Raw genomic sequence first — 16,280 nt, 5'->3', positions numbered from 1 at the left:
TACAATCAAATATCGATTTACAACGTACACAGTGTAAATAGAGCAGAATAGAATAGCCAGTGCACAACAAGATTTGGGGAGATCCCCAGATCAACGTCCTCAGAGTGTCCTCAGAGCGTCCTCATGTTCCACATGATTCATCCCAGCAGCTGATTAACCTGATTAATTACCGACAATAAGTTGTGATTAAACAAGGCGGGAAACTCCAAAGAAAAGTTATGAAGCGCCGTAAAACTGTCATCTGTCTGCAGTCAGTGGCTGCGGTGTCTGTTTTGTGTTTTCTGATTTTAATATAAACCAAATCACGATATACCCGCCTGAGCCGCTCTGTGCTGGTGTAAGTTTCCCCGTGCCGAGACAGGATGCTGCAGAAATCGACAAAGATGTGTTCAAGATGACCTTAGGAAGATTAGTACATTGCATTATTCTGTTCCGTGCTGAGTGGCCCCGTAGTGTTCCAGGAAAGACAGATTTGTCTGGGAGCTGTTGTACTGTTGAAACAAAGCCACAGAGACTCCCCTCTCCCCCCATCTCCTCCCCTCTTTTCTTCCTTCCTTCCTTCCATCCTTCCTCTCCTCCTGCTCTGCCTGCCATCCCTCCGCCTGCATCCATCCACCCCTCCCATCATGGCCTTCATGGGCTGCTTCCCATCTTCCCCTTTGTCTCGGTGCACACTCCAAATGCACCAGCCCGGGGTGAGTGGCTGCTTCTTATTCCATGTCACAGCGATCCCAACTTGGCCACAGCCTAATGAATCATTTCCTCCAAAGATATGGTGAGAAAATCACTCTCTGAGTTTGGAGCAAGTGAATGGGTGACGCGTGACGCTCCGATGCCCTCGCCGCTCCTCTCCTCGCGCTCTGCGGTGGAGCCGGGCACAGTCGGTGTACGTGTGATTGCGACTGGTCACACGCACACCAAACCGACACAGAGAGACAGAGCGCCGATGTTGATCTGATCTCGTTGTATTCTTTATTTTACTGGCAGAGACTCCAGAAAAAAGCCACAAGCTGATTAAAATGGTTTCAGCCATATGGTTATCAGATGTTGTGTCCTCCGTCTCATTGTTTTATATCCGCTCCCTTTCCTCTGCAACAGAATGGGGGCACGGACATGATTGTCACGCTGCCACTGCCATTAGTATTTAGGCCGTCATGCAGGCGCGCAGACACTTTGTGAGTGTTCATGAGATATATACTCGGGCTCCTCTGACCTGACACACACACAGTTTGTGTTTCCTTTCATTTTGATAAACAAACATTATCTAACCTTAACCACAGCCAGTTATTGCTTAACTTAGTCCTAAACTTAACCAGTTCCTCACAAAATGGGGTTCCGTCTCATTAGGACCAGGTCAGTGTTTATGCCAGAAAATGTCCTAAAGAGGTAGCAAATACAAGCGCACACACACACAGACATACACAGCCTGCGCTCTGTCACGTACCATCTCCCGGTGGGTTTCTGGACCTCCCTGCTGCTCAAGCTGTGTGACTTGGCAGTACAGTACATACCGATGTACAAAAAACACAGCACCCAGGAGGTCACTGAGTATGTGTGTGTGTGTGTGTGTGTGTGTGTGAGAGAGACACAACGAGGGGAAGGGCAAAGGTAGAGGTACCACACTTCGCATGAGGGCATGTGCGTGTGCGCCGTGTTTGTATTTGTGCACGTTAGTTAAGCACCATTAAACAGGTGGCTCCATGTTGCTGTGCAAACAGACCCCGGTCCCCCTCCAGAGAGAAACACTCACTACAACTCCCAGGTTCCCTTTTTTCTCCCCGTGCACTCTAATGGCATTTGTCATCCTCCATATATGTTATTTGAACCCCCTCCTTTCCTGGTTATTGCTTCCCCTTTGCCCCCTTGGGCTGTTTGGTTTGGCCACTCGCCCAGATTAGTACGCATTCTGTCCCCCAGTCATCGCAGACGTTTGGGAGAGCTGTTTTCCTTCATGCATGTTCAGCGTCCCATTGACTCCCCCCGCCCCCCCTGTCTGCTCCATACCACCTCATTACACAGAGGTCTCTGGCAGCCTGATAAAGGAATGGGTCAAAAAAAAAGAGAACATGCCACAAAGGAAGCTTTATCTGTTTTCTCCCAACACTTATCAGAGGGAAAGTTGTCCAAAGCTTATCCAGAAGACTGAGTAAGAGCCGCCGCTCGCCCCCACATCAGTGAGATAACATAAGTCATGTTTATGAAAGATAGGGCTCTGCGTTGTCGTGTCGCAAAAAAATACCCCGGGAAACACAACTGAATGTCAAGTAACCACATGCGATATTTTCACCACAGGCCTCTGGACCACATCAGATGGCATGCAGCGGCTAAGAGTGCGATCCAAGGGCTTTTGCATTGCAGTCTATATTCAAATAAAATGTCAGCAAAAGCTTTGTTGGCCTTGTCGCCAGATTCTCAAAACTTTGCATATTTCTCCTGTGGGTGAAGACCTGCCAAAGTTGAATTAAAAAAAAAAAGTTTAAAAAGTGTTAGTTCCTTGTTCTCCTGCACAGACCTTCTCTTCTTAATGGATCAGTTTTGGCTGCACGAGTTCTCGCTCTGGCATCAAACTGCGCTCGTGTTTAGCTGTTACTACACGCAGTGATAAATGTCCTTGGCCTGAAGAATTCCATCAGTGCCGTTCAATTGTTCCCTCAGTGTGTATCGTTTCCCGTGTGTGTGTGTGTGTGTGTGTGTAATAGCTGGCGTGCTGCGCGACCAGATCTGTTTACATGTAATTATCACTCTGACAAATCAGCACTCCTCCTGCTAAATGAGTATCTCCTGTTTTTCTAATAAATTCAGAGTTCAGGTTCCTGGAAATGTGCTGAACTAAGTAAAGCGTTGGCTATCTCCCCCTTATTTTCTCTTTGTCTTTCTTTAGCAAACTTTCTCTTTGCTAAATTGTGGATTTAAATTCAAGATTTCTGTATGGAAGAGTTAAAAAAGAGGTAAAACTTATAATGATAATAAAAAGTCATCGAAATTATGAGATAGAAAGTCAAACCCATGACATAAAAAGTTGAAATTATGTGATAAAAAGTCAAACGTCAATAGTCAAAATGTTCACCTATGTCCTTAAAAAAAGGTAACGGATGTGATTTAAAACAGAGAGAAGTACAGTTCTTCCAAAAAAAAGTAAAAGTAAAATTACAAATGATAAAAATGACTTACAGTACTTCCAAATAAAACCTACTCAAGAGTAAATGTAATTCATTACTTTCCACCCCGGTCCCTAAAAATGTTTTTTTTCCTGTCGTGATATCGGCCTCAAGTGCATCCGCCAAACGTATCGATTCGCTGTTTCACCGAAAGATCGAGCACTGACCTCTTCATGCCCCATTTACCATCTATGGAGGCTTCTGCTCACCGTCACTCCCATTTATCCACCGGTCCAAATACTGAATAAACGGAGTTGACACAAGTCTAAATATTACACAGCAGTGAGAAAAATAAACAGGGACTGTGATGAAAATCCCCCCACCCCCCTCCCCCACAACTGAGGCCGTACTTCTTAAACAACTAATTTGTTGTTGAGTCTGTGGTCTATGGTGTTTGCAGTACTTTTGTTCCTATGATTTACTGAATGTTTCATAGTTTTCTTTTATAAAATCAATAAAAAAGAAAGTTAATTTATTTTGTTATAAATCCACAAGATCAAGGTTAACATGACTGTCGTGCCATTAAAACCACGGTATGACCGCACGGCCTTTATGAGCAGGGACATGGTCATCCACAAGTCAACACAGCCATTAGACAACAGACGCATGGAGAATGAAAAGTAGGGACGTTAACATTATACGCTTCACTTGTAAAATACTGACTCAGATGTCATTTTACCCTGTAAGAACAGTGATGGCTCTCAGAGTGTCACTTATTTGTTGAACCGACATTACATATAAGCTAACAGCAGCTTTATGAATGGCAGGGGCCCGAATCCTTCCTTATCCTTACCCTTCAGACTATTATTATATCTGTGGCTTTGCAGTAATTTTTGGGCAGTTTAACGTGCATAAAAACTCTTGAAACTTTACATGGAGGACAGAGAAGATGCGATATTCACATAGTTCCCGTAGCCATGCATGGCTCAAGGGCTCTATGGTGCCACGCCCCCTAAGGAGAAAACAGAGGCAAAATTGAGTTCCACCGAATTTCCTGAAACTTGGTGGGAAGATGTTATATACCAAGACAAACAAAAAAGTTGACGACAACCATGGCCACAACTCAACAGGAAGTCAGCCATTTGGATTTTTTGGCGTCCATTTTGGCGAGTTGCACCCTACGTAAACGAGCGAGCTCGTCCGAGCGCGTTTGTCGTACCGACGTTAAAAAATTGACCTATTTGTACTCGACACATTAAAGGTGAAAAGTTCTTGAAAGTTTTTGCGGATTAAAAAGGGCGTGGCCACGGCAAACCTCTGTGTTTTTTTTGATCATTCGCCACAAAACAGGAAGTGCCCTATAACTTGAGTTTCACTGAATTTCCCGAAACTGGCAAGATGTTCTAGACCAAGACAAACAAAAAAGTCGACCGTAAACATGGCCTCAACTCAACAGGAAGTCGACCATTTGAAAATGGTCGGCGAAAAGCTGTCGAAAGATTTTGGGGATTCAAAAGTGAGGTCAGGGAACTGCTGCACTCCCCGACTTGTTGCGTGGGGGACACGAGGGCCCATAGATGTCAAGCAAGGGAAGTGCTTGCTTGCCAGTGATTGTGTTTGAAAGTTGCTTGTTAATGATTAGACGCCGTCTCTGTCCATGTCAGACGTACCCAATCATACCAGCATCAAGACAAAGTGGTATTGATGACATGCAAATGTCACAATGTAAAGTCACCGCTATACTTTGATCGGAGGACAGAACTTTACCAATGCTTTTATTTTGAAGTCCTGCTTTACATAACTAAATAACTTGGCAGCTTTCAGAGTTTAGTGATCATGCAAGTGAAGTAATCGTTTAAAAAAGAAAAAAAGGTTGTTTTCTTACTTAAACGTGACTTCACAAATTACCTGCCACCTAAGCAGACAACAGGAAACACAGCTAAACGTTCACTGCCCCTTTAAAGCTTCGTTTATTCCTGAGGGAAATATCTGGGTTGTTAGCTCCTAAATGCTCCACTATGTTCAATAGCTGGTTTCTAAACTGAACAGCGAGGTTATCTGAAGCTCTTCACAGAAAACGGCTGCTGCTGGTGGAAGCAAGGGGACGAACAAGCCAAATTACAGGCAGTAAAACCAAAACAATACTTTGTAAGATTCAAAAATGCTTCATAGAGCTGATGGGAACATTAGAGACAGATGATGGTTTTCTGAGGGAATGAACTCTTACATATTACATAGTCATTTGCTTCTCTATTTATATGAAAATATTGAGTAGCAAAACTCTGATCTGCCAATTTTCAGTCAGTACGGAAGAGTATTAGGGCCACATGTCAAAAAACATGTGGCAAAGTCAGAATTTCTCAGAATTAGGACTTTTTCTGTCAGAATTCTGACATCAATCTCAGAATTCTGACAGAAAAAGTCCTAATTCTGAGAGAAAAGTCATAATTCTGAGATTAAAGAAAAAGTAAAATTTTTTTTTTCAGAATTCATGCTGTTGTATTATAATTTTTTTTATTACATGTGGCACTAATACTCTTCCATATGTCAGTAATCGCAATCCAGTTGTGAAATGGTGAAACCTTTATTTGGGGGCAAATAGGTTGTGTTTTCTGTGTCATGTGTTGCATTTACCCGTTGTCGTTCACTTCAAAAGATGGGATTGGATCTATTGTAACTAAACTGCAGCATGAAATACTCTTGCTGTCCCAATGGCCTTCCAGGTCTCACCTAAAAACCTGTGTATTCTACATAGGGATCAGCACTACCTTTTATGACTCGTCATAAATCAGCCCGTGATGTACTACGTGCTAAAGTCTTCCTGTGCAGTCTGCAGTGAAGTAAAGGGTGAGGTGTGATGTCAGCTCCGGGCCAAACCAAATGAGTGCCCTGGGATGTGTTTTTTTTATTGTTGTGAACGCAGGAGTGTTTTCTTAGCTGGTTCACTCACAAGGACGCAGGCCGGCCGGTGTCCATTTGCGTTCAGATGGCCACATGTTCACACCGGTCCCGAATTACAGATGTAACTATTACGTCAGTGAACATTCACACTTCGCTGTGTTCAAATTGGTCTGCTCCAAAGACAGATGTCGAATCCCCGCAAATACACGTGTTTGCTTTATAGTTTGTCCTGGCTGCAAGGAAGCTGTCAAATATATAAGTGTCTCTTTTATGAGAGACTTACTTTAGTGTTTGGGTGAAACCTATAAAATCTGCGGATATTAAACAACACGAAGCAGAGCTAATTATAGGCTAGAGCTGGTTGTTACGATCATTTTAGAGGCATCAGCGCTGTGGCTTTTTTTTTTTTACGAGTTCACTTGCTCAAGACTGAAAATGACATTAATGTCTTTTGTTTTCAATCGAATATGTTAATATCCATTTCGTACAAAAAGACAGTAATTCCAGGGAAAACTAGGACATTTGGTGTTTGAATTATAGGTGTAAGTAGTCTGGAATAACGTTAGGCCATAGGCTACGTACAGCACAATTTGATCTCAAGTGGGCCGGGCCGGTAAAATAACAGCATATTAACCTTTAAACAACCCTTTGATCTACAAAACATCTTATGAATAACGTGATATTTCCTGAGAAACTACTATGTGGACGTGGAAAAAACGAGTATTTTCACAAATTCATCCCGCGGGCTGGATTGGACCCTCTGGTGGGCCGGTTCTGGCCTGCGGGCGGCATGTTTGACACCCCTGGGCTATAGCTTAGGGCCATGGTTCTCAAACGGTGGTGTGTGTACCACCAGTGGTACGTGAGATTCCTCTAGTGCAGGGGCCTTAAACTCAAAAAATGACCTGGGAGCCAGTGAACTTCTAGTCTGGTCAGGAGGGGCCGGGTCAACTGACAAAAGTCCAACAGTTGGGGAAAAATGAACGGTTTAGTGATTAGAAATTAAAATTATATCTTGATAATCCAGCATGATGTTACAATTACAAATATTTAGGATGACATTGCACACCATTTCAACAAGCTTATATATAATTAAATGAATTGAATCATTTCAAAATAAGTGCATGGACATCGACTGGCAGGCTGCATGTGGCCCACAGGCCGTGAGTTTGAGTCCCCTGCATTAGTGGTACTGTATATATATCATGGTATGCAATAGAAAATGTGTAGAAATGTGTTTTGAAAATGAAGCAAATAACAAAAAGTCCCAAGTTTACAGTTAGTGATAATGCTGCTTCTTCCAGAGCTCAGTGTTTCCTCAGGTGGTGCTTGGTACAAACAGTTTGAGAACATTTCGCTGGGTTTACAGCACGGACGAGATTCTATTTCATGCAAACATGACCGCGTCGGGATCCTTTATAGGCCGTGCAGTTTACGCTCCCCAACCTAACGACAACAATAAACACAAGTGGTCTGCTCCGGTGTGTACATAGTAACCCTTCTCAAAGAATACACATTGCCTCTCAAACTGGCAGGCCAATGCGCGTTGGTTTTCACGGGCAAAGTCAAATGTTCTCAGAACCGGGGGGGGAAGCAGAGTGTAGCTGTTGGCCGCTGCCCCTGGCAGCTCTCTGACCACTGTGATGCAGAGGGACCTGCACTGCTGAGATGAGTGAGAAGGTGGGAGAGAAAGCGAGAGATGGGGGGAGAGAGAGAGAGAAAGAAGGCAAGAGAAAGCAGAATGTCTTATTTTTGCTGGCAGAGGAGAGAAGTGCTACCTCGGAGGCGGTTCTCTTCAGAGGCCCATACATCTTAGTTCCTGGCAGGCGAGCCTTTGGGGGGTGGGAGTGCACGTGGGAGGAGTATGAGGAAGAGAGAAGGGTGATTGGAGTGGAGGGGGGGAGGTATGATGAGAAGCCAGTGCTGCTGGGGAGTCAGCCAAAGTCCAGGACTTGCTTTATGGGTTCTCCTCTGCTACGTGATCCCAGTTTGGAGAATTGGAGCAGACACCCCGACTCCTGACTCTCCCGATCTGCCTACTGCTTACTGGCATGAGGATGGGGGTGAGATCAGGAGACTGTGGTTGTTCCTCTCACTTTTTGAGTCTCCTTGTCTTTGGAGAGGAAAACCAAAGCCACCTGTGTGTGAACGTGCACAACAATCTGAGTCACTGGCTGTCATTCATACCGTAGCTCCCTCTTCCTGTGAGTCGTCAAATGGCACGTGACTGATTTCCATCTATACACCTCCCCAGTGGAAGTGCACTCGTGACTTTACATGCACCGAAGCCGCGGTGTTTACGTCCCGTTCCATGCCGCGCCACAAAATCCTGATTTTCAAACACATGGTGAAGTAATACTGATCATAAATTTGTTTGTTTTATTTGACTCTTTTGTTCTGTCAAGTTGAACTTGGATGTGAAGTGTCATCGGGGCTTTTACTCGGTTTCAACAATTTGTTTTCCATTTACAAGTTCACACTCAAGTGACTCCAAGAGTAAAGAAAGGGAACATTGTAATTAATCGTTCCGTGGCGTTTCGCTGCGGTTCCCAGTGAAGTCATTTATCTTCATTTGAGGACATTTGAATCAAATGTTTTTATTTTTTAATGTGAACTCGCTACAATTTGCGCGAATGTTTAATTGTATTTGAAAGCCGAGCTGAAGCCACGTGTCAAAGGTCCCGCAGCCACTGTGGTTCAAACAGAGGTAACTCGCTGACGATGTGTTAACTCCTTGTTTACTACTTGTAAACTGAATTATCATGTGAGTTTAAAAGTTTTAATTCCGTTTTATTATCAACATAAGAAAAACACATCACTACACACACACACACACTTTTAATGGCTTGGATGGGATTGTTATTGGGGTACACATGCTCGACCGACTATTTCCAAGTATGGCAGGCAAAGAAGAGAGTTGCGTGCTCAGCGGCACGCACCTGAATATCTCGGCTCAGTTTAAGGGTCTGGCACAAGCCTCGCTGTCTTACATAATGCTCTGAAATCCCACTTATTTGTTGTCATCGGCTTCATCGCATGACTCCACACACGAGTGAACTTGACAGCTTTCTGTGGGTATCTGTTCGAGTGTGAATCAGCGGTGATGTAATGGTGTGCGGAAAATCCCCCTCGTCTTGTGAGGACGTTAAGATCTGCCAACTGCTGACTTTGACACCTCACATTAATTTTTTTTACTCTGGAATACTTAGTGGATACGATGCCGCTGCACAAACAGTGCGAACGTGATCGGCTTCTGTGTTCTCTCAGCCTCGGAGCCAGCTCCTATAATGCTGGCAGGCTGAATAAACGGTGTCTCCGGAACCTTGTTTTAGCCCCAGCATTTCCATAAGCGCCCTTCATCCCTGCTGTGTTATTCTTTATGAGCTGCACCTCCGCTCCAGCTCAAGTCATCTTCCAGGACCTTTGGTTCTGTCCTTAGTGGCCCCCTTACCTCCCTCTCATATGGCAGTTTACCGCGTAGACCGCGTTGTCTTGCAGATCAGCTGACACCACGGCCTGCACATTAGTCATCCTGTGGACATAAGTTTGGAAGGAGTTGTTTGGAGGGCCTTGCTTTGTATGGGGGGGCTGCCATCTTCAGTCAACAATTATACCACTTTATCTGACATAGAGCGAGAGGCGGGTACGCGCTGAACAAGTCTCCAGTCCATCACAGGGCCACATAGATTATACATAGGATTAGTGTGAGAGTGAACAATCATTCATTCTCATACTAATCCCCAAATCTGCATGTTTTTGGACTGTGGGAGGAAACCGGAGAACCACGTTTCCCTGGTAGTTGTTTGAGATAAGCCACGTTTTTAGGATTGTGAAGTCTTTTTAACATATCTACAGTTCGGCATTGTTCGGCTTGACTCTTGTGTCAGACGTCTCTTCCTGTGACGACACTCTGACCAATCAGTGGCCAGCAGTCTGGCGACGTCAAGCATAGTACCTACTCAGCTAGTGGAAATGCAACTTAACTGTGCCGTGCCGTGCCGTGCCGTGCTGTGCCGAGTCGAGCAGATGGAAACACACCATTTCTCGCAAACGAAAAAGAAATGGTCTGATACCTTGAGTAGAAATACAGATTTCTGTGGATTTAAAGAATGTTGGGAATGAATTTAATGTAATGTAAAAACACTACTAAACCAAAAAATATAACAATAATCTTGTCATTTCTTTTTTGATATTTTAATGCAGAAATGTTACACGCATGTATAATATTGGATTCTGGGACTTGATTTCCAGTTTCTGTTGCAGGGTCCTCTGACGATCGTGTGATTTTAGAGAGGGCTGAACTCACTGAGGTGTAACATAATAAGCTAATGAGTGCTTAGGTATCTTGGCATGTCTATGCATGACCACATGACAGTGATTCAACTCAAGGTTCAGCTGCATCAGCAACTTGTGCAATGGCTTTTTTTGTGTGTTTTATATCAAAAGTAAAACATTGTGTGTGTGGATTCGGGATAACAGCACTGAAATATAACATCCGACACAGTCACCGAGTCTACGTGTAGACTCAGGAGCAGCAGAGTGGTCAGCTCCAGCAGACCACTCTCCTCTCAGCGAGTGGGGGGGAATTCTGACAGGCAATCAGGGCCCACTACAAAAGCAGAATGTGAAAACAACTGAAAATGAATCCCTGCGAACCTAAATAGCTTATTGCTAAATTGTTTTGGTCTGGTGCAAAGCGCTGCCAAGAAGAGGGCTTGAAGTGGAATGGCGTGAAAGCGAGGGATGGAAGGGGAGCGAGCGGGAGAGAGGGAGAGCGGTAGCTTTTTCGCAATGGTTACAAAATATTTCATTGCTCATTGCATCAATAAGAATGTCGGAGACAGACGGTATGAGAGGGTTATTACTCTTTATTCAATTACCATTGTTCACTAAAAATAATAATGACGACACAAATACGATTCCACTCAAACTTCTCTCTGAGCCAGCAAATAATGGAAGTTTGACTGGCTTTCATTTGGATCAATATGTTATGCTCTCATTCTCAGCACGAACATAAAATATTACACATTCACTGTGGATTCGGATCATTATCCCGGCGGCGCAGTGCAGAGGTCACAGACAGACTCTGGCTGTGCAGACTGAGGGTAAACATTTGTTGTCTGCTTTACACGCTATGGCCAAAATGTAAATAGACATCCTTTTCTCATTTATTTTGTGTACTCTTGCTCTCGCTTTGTTTTACATATGTTAGGCTCCGTACCTCGAATCAAAGGAGATTTAGAAACCGCAGTGCGCAGTGATTGTTTAGAAGAAAAACAAAAAAAGAATCTGCTTCAAACTTTGTGGCAGCAGTGTGGTGATGGTGCTTTTCCTGTTTCATTGTGACACTGCTCCTGCAAGGCCGCTAATGAATGAGTTTGGTGAAGAAGAGGTTGACTTTTCCTGCATAAAGGTATCTCCCCAAAACACTGGCAAGTCCCGAAACACCGGCAAGTCCCAGAACACCGGCAGGTCCTGAAACACCGGCAAGTCCCAAAACTCTGGCAAGTCCCAAAACTCTGGCAAGTCCCGAAACACTGGCAAGTCCAGAAACACTGGCAAGTCCCAAAATGCCAGCAAGTTCCAAAACCTTTGGGACTTGCTGGTGTTTTGGCACTTGCCGAATATGCAGCTCGTTTCTCCTCCTGCATGTGCTTTGGGTCGTTGCAAGTGTGTTTGCCCCTGCTGGCCACCGTAGAGATCAGCTGAAAACACAGAATAGTTCCAAATTCTTTGAAAGTCTCCTCGGAATACCTGATATTTGCCATTTCTCCCTAATGTTTGTACATTAATGCCTAAGCCTCAACCATAAAAGGGCCAGAAAATGAGTTAAGCGCTTTTGCGCTATTTTTCTGCCAATATCTGGCAGTTATTTACAATTTACTGCATGTTAAAGTAGTGTATTAACAATTTAAAATGAAGAAAAACAAACAGTTTTATTCAGAAACAACAATTTGAACTGTATAAAATGACATTTGTTGGAGTCTTTGTCTCAATGTGCAAAAACTCAAGGCCAAAAAAATTAAATTATTTACAGGCGTCTTCCAACTCTCTCCTCTCTGGTGACAAAGACGCTGATTTGCCGGCCTCCTGCAACAGAAATTACCTCAATAACCACATCTTTCAGAAACCGTTGGAATTTTTCCGATAGCACAAACTGTTGCGTGATTACGGTAATGCAAAGTGTGTTCAAGTTTTTAAAGTGGTTTCTCGTGTCCAGTGTTCTTAGTCACGTCTAGAGGAGGAATTGTGATTATATCGGACAAAGGATGCTGAAGACGGAGCTGCCGGGGAGGAGGAACAGTGGAAGACCACAGAGAAGGTTCATGGATGTTGTGAAGGAGGACATGAGGACAGTTGGTGTCACGGGAAGAAGACACAAGGGAGAGGACAACAACATGGAAGCAGATGTTGAGAAAGAAGCCGAGAGAAGAAGAAGAAGAAGAAGAAGAAATTGGTTTCTAGTCCATTGGATTGTCTCTTCTGGATTCAAGAAAACAAAGTTAGCTATGAAAACAGCAGATATATAAAAAAGTCCTATAAATAAGAACAATGTCAGAAAAAAATGTCCGCACAGTAATAAAAGTGAAAGCCACGACAATAAAAGTCTTCTTTTCAAACGGCACTTTCTATCTAATCCCTCCGTGTTTTCTTTGTTGACATGTTTTGCCAGTGTGGTTGTAGGCTTTGCCAGTTTGCCTCTTAGGACTAATTTGATGATGAGCTGTTGTGTGCACTAAAGAGCATGTGTCCTGCCAAGGGGACATAGTTAGACTTTGTCTGGTATGTGTCACGTCTTTGTCTCTCTCTCTCTCTTTGTCTTCAACTCTACACCAGCGGAATATGAGGATATCAAGATCTTGACGGCGCACTACCGCACAAAACATTCAATTATGGTGTCATTTTTCAATTAAAGTAACAAAAATGTTATCATGAGAAAATGTCATCGCGTTAGGATTGAAGTTCTTTATGTAAAAAAACAACAACAACAACCTTGTTAAACAGAGAAAGATTTCCCAAATCTGCTCCCTTTACAATAATAATCCTAACGTTCTATCTTCTCAGAGAGTCGTCCGAAGAGGTTCCAGTCTGCGTTGCGCAACATCGGCACCAGACGTTCATTATCATCTGCGCAGACCGTACTATCTCAGAAACAGCATCAAGATTGATGGCCCCCATGAAGGTGCCGGACCCGCTGGGAAGCTCCAAATACTTTCTCTCAACGTCGACCAAGGGCTGATTTATCACGAGATAAAGGAGATCATGAGGTATTTAGGGGAGACATACTATAGTAATGCACCTCACTCTGTCTTTGTGGGTAGGAGTTTTGTGAAAAATATGAGTAAAACCCCCTGTTTTTCTTAATAGAACGTAAGGAAGTGCAGCTGTTTAGACACTGAAGAAGAGCCTGCAGTGTCGCAGATGCAACAGCACCACCTACAGTGTGATATTGCTTCAATGCAATAGGTCTACAAGCACAAATTATGAGTTGACAATTAGAAGCTACAACCGATTATGTTTTACTTAATTCATTATTTGGCTCTGGCACCAGCTCAATTTAACTGAAATGTTATTTCTAGTTCTTTGCCATATCGCGTTAAGCAGTGAGTGTAATCAAATGAAGTCGAAACACGGTCGTCGAGCTGTAATCTGCCACTGCCACACACCAACAGAGGCCCGTCCGTTTCTCCTCACCCGAGCCTCTACCTCTCCAGATCAGTGTTTGACAGGCTGAAAAATGTTCATATGTAATTCATTGGATTATCTTGCTTGGGCTCGCTCTCTGTGTGGGATGTTTCCTGTTAGGTATTGCATGCTGCTTGGCCAGTCCAGGGTGCGTGTAAACAGCAAAGCTATCAGCACCAAGTCTATTAACTCCCTTTCCATTTGTTGCAATAAATGATTTCATTATAACGCGTGGGGTTCCTGACTGATTATTATGACGCAGAGCAAATTGATCCTATACTATAACACTATACTCAACTATGCTAAGGATAAATGTCCCAGTGTTATACTTGATTTCAGAACTCCGCTCCCTCAGAACTGTTGTTAAACTCACTGTTTTGCACGCAGGACAGAGGGGAAATCCGACCACAACCTGGACGGTAACTTCAGCCTCTCTCACCTCTTCTTCGAGGTAAGCTCACCACTGGCACATATCAAGCTAAATAGACGGCTTTGACACAAAAGCCCCTCTTTTACTAGCGTGACACGGCTCAGCACGTTTCCACTAGCATACATAATTTACATTCATTTTATACTAATAGTCCCAAGATGTACGTCCGCCGTCCTGTCCTACAATCCTGAGCTGGGTAACTGTTTATTGAAAAGACGACACCGAACCTAAAGGTGGCAAGACTTCATCTCAACGTCCAGTGGGCGTTCAAAAGAGAGGAAACGTTTCCTTGAACATCAAACAAACTCTGGAATATATTACATTAGATCAGAATGTTTGTACACTAAAAACGTTAGGTTGGTATTGGCTCCAGTTCCCCGTAGCCCTCACATGGAAAGATCAGAATTATTAACGTGTGAGCTCTTTTTTCCTCTGTGGGATCAAATCTCAAACTAAAACGTGCTTCTACAAAATTAGAGCAAAAATCTTCTTGTGTAAATAATGCTACTGTAAAGTGGGGGAAGAGGTGACTATTTGTTGGACGGCTTACGGCTCCTGGACTTGCTGTAAATGTCACCTTTGTTCTGTGGGGAAACGTCTGATTCATGGTTTCTTTGCGTGCATCTTTTTTCCCCTCGCAGTGTATTTATTCTGGTTTATTTAAAGGAAACTGCTCTCTGGCTCACTTCACTTCACAATAGAATGATAAATGGTCAACTGTGGTGTCTGTTGATTTGGGTAAAATTGTAAAGCATGCAAAGTTATTTCTTTCTTTCTCCGCTGTATTTTGGATTCGGTGTGTAGCTGTGGTCAGTGTGTTGGTCTTGAGGGAAGGATTGGCTGAGTAAGGAGACAAGGCTATTCCCAGCAGCCGATGCGCAGACACGATGTTCCGCTGGTTCAGCAGATGATGATGGCCGGGGAGAGAGATTTACCGGAGAATTGCATTTGTCTGCTTCTAAGTCGTTCTACCTCATAGTGTGCCGTCCACCAAACAGTGACTGCCATTGGCATGTCAAAAGTCTGGCTGAGCAAGAGGGGGTTTTAGATACAGCTGCGTGTGGTGGTGGTGGTGGTGGTAGTGGAGGGAACATTGCTGTACTGAACTCTGTAGCTTTGTGCATGTTAGGAATAATCTCAGAGCTGAGAAGCTGTCAGCTTGTACACCAGGGTAGGAAATTGAACTTTTTTTTGCCCCCATGGAACATGTTTCAGTGGCATTTTGTATTATTTCCATGGGCGTTTTTATCAAATATTGGGGAAAAAAAACGTAACTTTCAAGTTACTACCAGGGTTCTCCTAATCAAGGCATTTTAATTAAATAACTTCCTGTTGGTTTTAGAGCATAAGTCTTCACTACATTTTTTGACCATCCCGACCTAATGAATGCAAATTTGGTTAATGTACATTAAACCTGCTACTCAGGCCAGCCTGTTTTTGGGGGCGGAGCAGTTATTTGCCCCTCCCATTTCCAATTTTCGACACACGTTTACCAAACCACTTTCAGACGTAAATTTTAACCTGGTCTGATGCGGTCGCAGAAATACGTGAGTTCTGGGGTACGTTCAGGTCCTCAAAAATGCAAAAAGAACTCCTACAGTTTCAATAGGGTTTGACATACCCTGTGCTAAAACCATAATTAAATTGAAACTTATTGCCACTAGACTGCACTACCATGACAGTTAATGGTAAATGGTCTGTATTTGTATCGCGACTTTCTGTCCATGCAGCGCGTCTTCATTCAGCGCCTGTCAGTTTAAAGGATTTAATGGAGGTAAATAAAACGGTGGAAAAGACATTAGCATGTGTCTTCCACTGTCCGTCGATGTCCCGGCGCAGTGCAACCACTAAACCACAAAACTGTAACGTCTTCGACAGCTGTGTTAGACGCCCGAGCGACGGCCAGAGTAACTTCATCTGTTTCCTTTGGCCCTGTTTCTTCTTCATGTTGTTTGAGTCGAGGTACAATATGAACTGTCTTATGTTCTTTGACCATGGCTAGCGGAGGGGTTAGCATAGCTCTCAGCCTGCTCGCTGCCCTACAGCGAACAATGCCACGGACACATGTAGGAGATTTAGAGGGGTATTAAAAGCCCAAGTCGTAGGAACTTCAAGGACAATTGAGGACATTTGCCCCCAGCCTCTACCACCATCTGACCCTACCG

Source organism: Solea senegalensis, unplaced genomic scaffold (assembly GCF_019176455.1).
Source record: "Solea senegalensis isolate Sse05_10M unplaced genomic scaffold, IFAPA_SoseM_1 scf7180000013266, whole genome shotgun sequence".
Lineage (NCBI taxonomy): Eukaryota > Metazoa > Chordata > Actinopteri > Pleuronectiformes > Soleidae > Solea > Solea senegalensis.
This window is presented reverse-complemented; position numbering follows the sequence as displayed.